The sequence below is a fragment of the Cryptomeria japonica genome, chromosome 7 (assembly GCF_030272615.1).
Source record: "Cryptomeria japonica chromosome 7, Sugi_1.0, whole genome shotgun sequence".
Classification (NCBI taxonomy): domain Eukaryota; kingdom Viridiplantae; phylum Streptophyta; class Pinopsida; order Cupressales; family Cupressaceae; genus Cryptomeria; species Cryptomeria japonica.
Window position 1 is genome coordinate 793,517,779 of NC_081411.1, and position 7,116 is coordinate 793,524,894.

Genomic DNA, 7,116 nt, shown 5'->3' on the forward strand with positions numbered 1-7,116 from the left:
TTGGTTTGCATGATCTTTGCTATTGAATGTGTCTTAGGATAGATTCATTGCAATGGATGCATTTGTGAATGATTATTATGTTTATCTTGCTTGTGATGATTCCTATTTCCTATGCTACAGAAGTGCATGAGACAATTTGACACTCTTTTACCAGCACTATGTAATACACTAAAAGAGTTTAAAACTTTGTACAGAGATACATGCAAAACAAACTTCTTGGCAGTAGATATAGACAAGAAGATCAGCAAGGTACAGGAAGAAATAAATAAATTAGCTGACAACTTCAATAATTCATTTGAACCATTATCAATTTTTGATCAGAAAACAACAGGTTTTGAGGAGGAACTTCTAAAACTGGAAAGAGAGAAGGAAAGTATAAAAGGAAAGGCAAAAGATCTAAAATGGAAACTTAGTCCAAGATTGGACTACCTCGCCTCCTTGAGAAAAGAGATATCTGAGGCTCTAGTTCAAGGACATAAAACACCAAAACAATAAATGCAACACCTCACTGGTACAATTCAGAGGACAGAGGCCGCATTAAAGGCAGTGAATGGTTCACTAAGAGCTTAATCTGGTATTGGTAGACCTTTTTCAGATTGTAACCAACTAGTTACAAGGATGAAGCTGGAAACCACACTCAATTGACACTTTGACAACCTTTGTCATTGATGCCAAAGGGGGAGTAGTGGTAATGAGAAAAATAATCAGCAAATGGCTCATTAGCTCAGGGGGAGCACATATTTTTTTTGGTACACAATTTTTGGTAAGACAATTCTGGCGGATTCTTTTTGGATGACACTTTTTGGATTTTTGTCATGAGTGTTGCCATCAATGCCAAAGGGGAGATTGTTGGCAAATGCACACTCGAATGAGATATTGTAGGTGATTGAAGGTTTTTTCATTGATGGCAACCTTGCAATCATATGATATCGACAAGACAATTTATCGGCACCAACAATGACAGACTCTACATTGGCACATAGAACACCGGTAGTGAAAGGAAGTATATCGGCACCCAAGCCGACATGAATTTTGTTTATAATATATTTTGTAGTTAATTGTAAAATCATTGTAAGCCAACTTGGCAAGTTATAAAATGACTCATATATGTATGAGATCATTATAGAACATTTTGTAAGGAAGTAGATAGGCGAAATAAGGCAGACCTAGTATGCGAATTATAGGTTAAGGGTTTATGTATGAAGCAGAGCTAAAACCGGTACTGGATATGGCATAGTAGATGCTATTTTGAAGCAGTACAAGACATTGGATTTGCATAATCCATTTTGTAAGTCAGTGAGACTTCCCATTTTGTAATTGAGTAGTGAGCTCTAGGCACTTGGCTTTCCTGCATGTGTAGGCCCTTATTGTAGCAGTAATATTCTCTTATTGGCTAGTAAGTGAATATTGTGGGTCACAAATCCCACCGAGGTTTTTCTCACACTGGGTTTCCTCATTAAACTACTATGTTATGGTGTGCTTTTCATGTGGTTGTTGTTATCTCTGTTTATTGCATTACTTTTTGTTTACTGGTATACATTATTTATATGCTTTACTTGTTTTAAGTTAAGAAAATTATATAACCGGTTAGATATTGATTCACCCCCCCTCTCAATATCTTTGGGAATCCTAAGAATATGTGCTCAAAGGAAACACTTCCAACATATCCACTCCTCTGAAAGAAAAATATAACCTAGTAGATCAATTGAAGAAGACAGGGGCCCACATATTAATATTAGAGCTTCTGAAAATATCACTAGCAAACAAGGATATTCTGGAAAAAGCTCTTGTGGACACTACAGTTCCAAATAACCTGGATATTGATCGATTCCAAGCCATGGTGGGACATTTAACCATGCCTCATAATTTATCATTTTTCGAAAATGATGATGTTTCTTTAAATCAACCACATAATACTCCACTCCATATCGAAGTCCTAGTCTATAAACATCGAGTGAAACGAGTACTAATAGATGGAGGAGCCGGTCTCAATATTTGTACTCTAAAACTTATCCGTGCATTGGGTTTCTCAGAAACAACCATTGATCCTAAGAAAAAGATAACAATCAAAGCATATGATGATGAAGAAAGAGTTAGTGCAAGAAGATGAGTCCACTTTTTGGCCAAAAAGTGGAAGTGTTTTTCCTGATTTTCAGATTTTGTCTCATTTGAGCTTAAATTTTGAAACACTTAGAGATTGAATCTTGGAAAAAGTCAGTAATATAAAAGATAGCCCTCTGAGTGTACTTTCCAAATATGTAATTTATTTTAATACCCACATAATAAAAACTAACTTTTTGAATGGAGTTATGAAAACTATGTTTTAAAAATGCTTGTTTCAGGACCATACCATGCATGTGTACAACCCACACTTTTTGACACAATTAAAATTATTTTCTAAAACCATTTTGGGAAATGGTTTGTAACACACTGAAGATTGATGAGCATATTTTTCTGTATTTTTTTTTAATTAACTTTTTAATGACCGTAATTATCTTTTTAAAAATTTGATGTGTACGACCCACATAATTTGATGTAAACTTTAACATTTTTTTATTTTTTATTTTTTAAATACAAAAGAATTTTGTGTAGATTGACGACATATTTTTTTTCCAAAATTCTTTAAAATAAAAAAGTTATTAAATTAACAAAATTAGTTAATATTTTAAATTTATGGACCCAATTTAATATAAATTAATTGAAAAATAGTTAAAATAATTAATTTTGAAATAAATTTACATATTTAGAATCTAGACAATATAATCCGAAATGGGTTTTAATTTCGTATAAAAATTTTCGGATTAGAGGCACATAAACTATTTCAGAATTCATATTTGCGTTTTCATTCATAGAGATTTGAATTTGCAGGTCCATGTTTCAGGTGTGGCCATCCCAGGCTTATCCCAGGCCTAATCCCGAGCCAAGTGGCGGGCTATGAAATCAACTTCCACAAAATGGGCCCCCGTTTTCAAACAAGGGTGGCTTGTGGAAAAAAAAGGAAAAATACGATTTAGAAATGGGCCCCCGTTTTTAAAAACGGGCCCCTGTTTCTAAAAAATGGGCCCCCGTTTTCTTTAAAAGCGGGCCCCCATTTTAGAACAAAACAGGGGCCCATTATTTTTGCTTCGGGCCCACATTAGCTTTCGGCTGGGGAGCCCGAAGCATAAACAGGCCCCCATTTTTTGAAAACGGGCCCCCGTTTATAAGAGTGCATTTTCCAATGCGCGGACTTCCATGAATTTGTGACTCATTACCTTGCACTTGCCCGAAAGATCATCAAAAGGGCTCGTGGTATTACCTATTCAAGTGGGACCAGTTCAGAGAGATACTCTATGTCAAGTCTTGGACATAGACTTATCTTATAATATACTTTTGGGTCATTCTTGGATCCATGAAATGCAAGAAGTACCATCCACATACCATTAGTGCCTAAAATTCCCATATCATGGACAAGAAATTGTTGGCATTTTTGATGATTATGTTGTGATTCTCATTGATGGACACACACTTGCATTGAAACTACTTTTATGTATGAGTTATGCTCAACCGATAATTGTTCCAACCGGTATGATGCATTATAGTCCTTACACTATTGGTGTTTTGCAGAAAGTAATTACCGATCTGAAGCGGTATGTTGACCCCAAGCGGTTCGAGGATCTCAAGCAGCACAAAGGATCAAAGTGGCATAACACACATTTCCCATTCTTCATTTTGTCAAACCGGCAACCGACATTTTGCTTGAACTGGTATTTTGTATGAATCGGTAATACTCTATGATGAGTTACCAACCAGCATTTTGTGATGAGTTACCATCCACCGATTGTTTAATGGTGTCGACACTTTAATGGTGCTTTTTGTGTCATGTTACTAGATACATCTAGATGCATTGAACCTAGGAAATTGTATTGTAATCCTATTGGACTGACAAGAAATCAGATTCCTTTATAAGGACATCATGTCTAGGGTTTTAGGTTGTTGTTGATATTGTTGCTAGGGTTTAAGGTGGTTGAGGAGTTAGAGAGTATGAATGTGTAGAAGACTGAAGTAATGCTGGAATGCATTAGGAATGAGCTATCAAGGATCTAACCAAGCAATCTATGCTATTTGCTAGATCACTCACTTGTTGATTACTCACATCTTCAACAAGTCTATAGCCCTTAACCAGGTAGGCCCAAAAGCCTTTTGTAAATCCTCTAACAAGGTGGTTCACATCTATGGATCTAAAATCCTCTAGCAAGGTAGTCTTTAATCGGACTTATCTCCTAACAGAGATTGAGATTCCTAACAAGATCTATTCTAGTAAAGAACATTGTATGACCTTAACCGGTTTGGTTCCTATTCTACAGATAGTTACTTGTGAGTTCTATCTCACCGTGGTTTTTCCCATTTGGGTTTCCACGTCAAAATCTCTTGTGTTATGGTGTTTGTGCTTCTATGGGTGAATGCATTAATTTCTATTTGGTTTGCATGTGTGCTAACCGGTTTGTCTGCTAAACTGTTTTACCGGTTTACTATTAGTCTAGCAAAGTGTTTAAGTGCAAAGATTTTTGGCATACTAATTCACCCCCCCTCCCCTCTTACTATTCATAAAAAAATTCCATCACTGTAGACACAAATCCTTTTCAATATTGCAACAATCTCAAAGCAACTCAGAATATTCTAGTACCACATAATAGGGAAGCTCTCACTTCCACATAATCAAACAGTGAGGATCAGCTCAAAATTCTATACATAGATTTTGAGAAAAGTATGAAGTTGAAAGACAAAGGCATGGGAGAATACTCTTTTTAACCATCCTTATGTCTATCAAAATTGCCAATTTCACTAAGATCTCATGGGCAACCATCTACATCCAAGCATAAATCTTCACAACCTATCAAACTCTTTGATGGAATGTTTATTCAAGCAGGAACACTAGCAGATGAAACAGAAGACAAAGATGTCTTAAACTACTTGTACAATGATGATGAGGATACATAGGTAGCAATGTTAAGTGTCACCCTCCCAATAAATCAATATGGCAATGGATTCAAAATAATGCAAAGGATGGGATACTCGGGAAAGGGCCCTATCGACAAATGACAAGAAGGTATCATAGAACCAATTCAACCACACTTGCAACTTGCCAAGGACAAATATGGACTGGGATATGGACAACATCAACATCAACTTGATAAAAAAAAACAACAACAAGAATCTGCATGGCAACAAAATCGACAACAACAAACCACACGGTGACAACAAAAGAAACAATATTTAACACAAGTAGTTGACGAGGTAGTCTACACACACAAGGAAGAGGAGTATGAAAACAACACGAAGATCTTTCCATACAAAGAGAGGAGGCTTATCACAAGTATATCCATAGATTGAAACCTTGTACAAAGCTTGATTCAAATGGAATGTAAGTTAGTTCAGAGGTAGAAGAAAGAACTATACCAGTTGTCAGCAAATTCTTCTCACCAAATAGTATCCCCATCGCATACAACAATAGAGTCCTAAAGAGTGATTCTGAAAAAGACTCACATGAATATGAATGGGATACTTGTTTTGATATAACTAAAGATATTGATGTAGATTTAATCCATACATATACACCCATGTCAGATGAAGGAGAGGGCTCAGGGTTTATATCATTTGAATCTGGACCACAACATATTTATGAAGCCAACGAGAATGAGTAGCGTCGCTATGAGATAGACAATCTTGAAGAGAGTACCATAATAGACCTTACTCATGTTACTGATAACTTTGACATCATTTCTATCATGACCCTTACAGCTGTCAAGCTAAATCCACTTAACGATTCCTTACCCCTCATCCATCTTGAACTCATAGACTCGGAATAGCCTAAACAACTCAACATACCTATCTTTCCAGATGATGACACTATTGTCCATTACCTTTGTTCAGTAAATCCAGAAAAATGTTCTACCAATGAATCTCATAACAAAGTTCTCAATCAGGAGAGTTCCAAGTCTCTTAGTCTCAACATGAATAAAGTAAAAAATTGATCTAATGATGAAAACCATTTAATGGAAGTATTAGATCATAAAAAAGTAAAAACAAAGGATGTATCCAATGGTGAAAACCTTTTTGAGGCACCAAAGGATGAGAGACTTGACACTCTTCCTGAACATTATCAGGAGAGATCACCAATTTTGATCGAACAAACTTAATCAATAAACATCAACACTGAAACAGTAGCAAATACCATCCACTTGGCACAGTCATTAATAGAATAAGAATGACTTGACTTCACCAAATTCTTCAAAGAAAAGAAAATCAATTTTTCTTGGTCCTATGTAGATAGGCCAGAGGTAGATCTAGATTTGATCATGCACCACTTATCTGTAGCTCCAAGAGCTAAGCCAGTCAAGCAGATTTTAAGAAAAATGAACCCACATGTCGCACTATTGGTTAAAGCAGAACTGAAAAAGCTACTTGATGTAGGATTCATCTAACCCATAGATTATGCAGAATGGATCCCTAACATTGTGTTGGCAATATGCTAGATTTTGTCAAGTGTTGTCATTGATGTCAACACTGCATCCCGGTTGGATATGGTTTTGCTATCCCAGTTGGACCTATCTTGGTTGGACTTGGTGTTTATCTTGGTTTTGGCTATGATTCTGATCTGGTATGATAAAATCCCTGTTTTCAGTTTTGGATGATTATTCAAGATGGTTATATGCTTGTCATATTCAGTTGGCTCATGATTTGGTGCTCCGGAAGCTATCGCTTATGTTCCTGGTTGGTATTTCCTGGTACCAGCTAGAAATATTTAATGATATGGTTCAGTGATTTTGGTTCAGCTTATGGAAATGGTTTCTAACATGTTGAAGGTGTTTCTTGATTATGTCCCAATTGTTTGGTGGCTTCACATTGGCTGGTGTGCTGATATGGTGCTCCTATTTGGATCCGATTAGATATATTGTGTTATTGGATTGAGGGTTTCTACCGGTTGGTGAAACGTGGTTGAAATTGGTCTTGGCATGATTTTCGAAAGATATAATTGTTTGGGAATTTATTTTAGGTCCATGCTATGTAATGTAAATCATAATATTGGTCCGGTGATATCATGTTATGTAATTTTTGTAACTATGGGTTTATGGG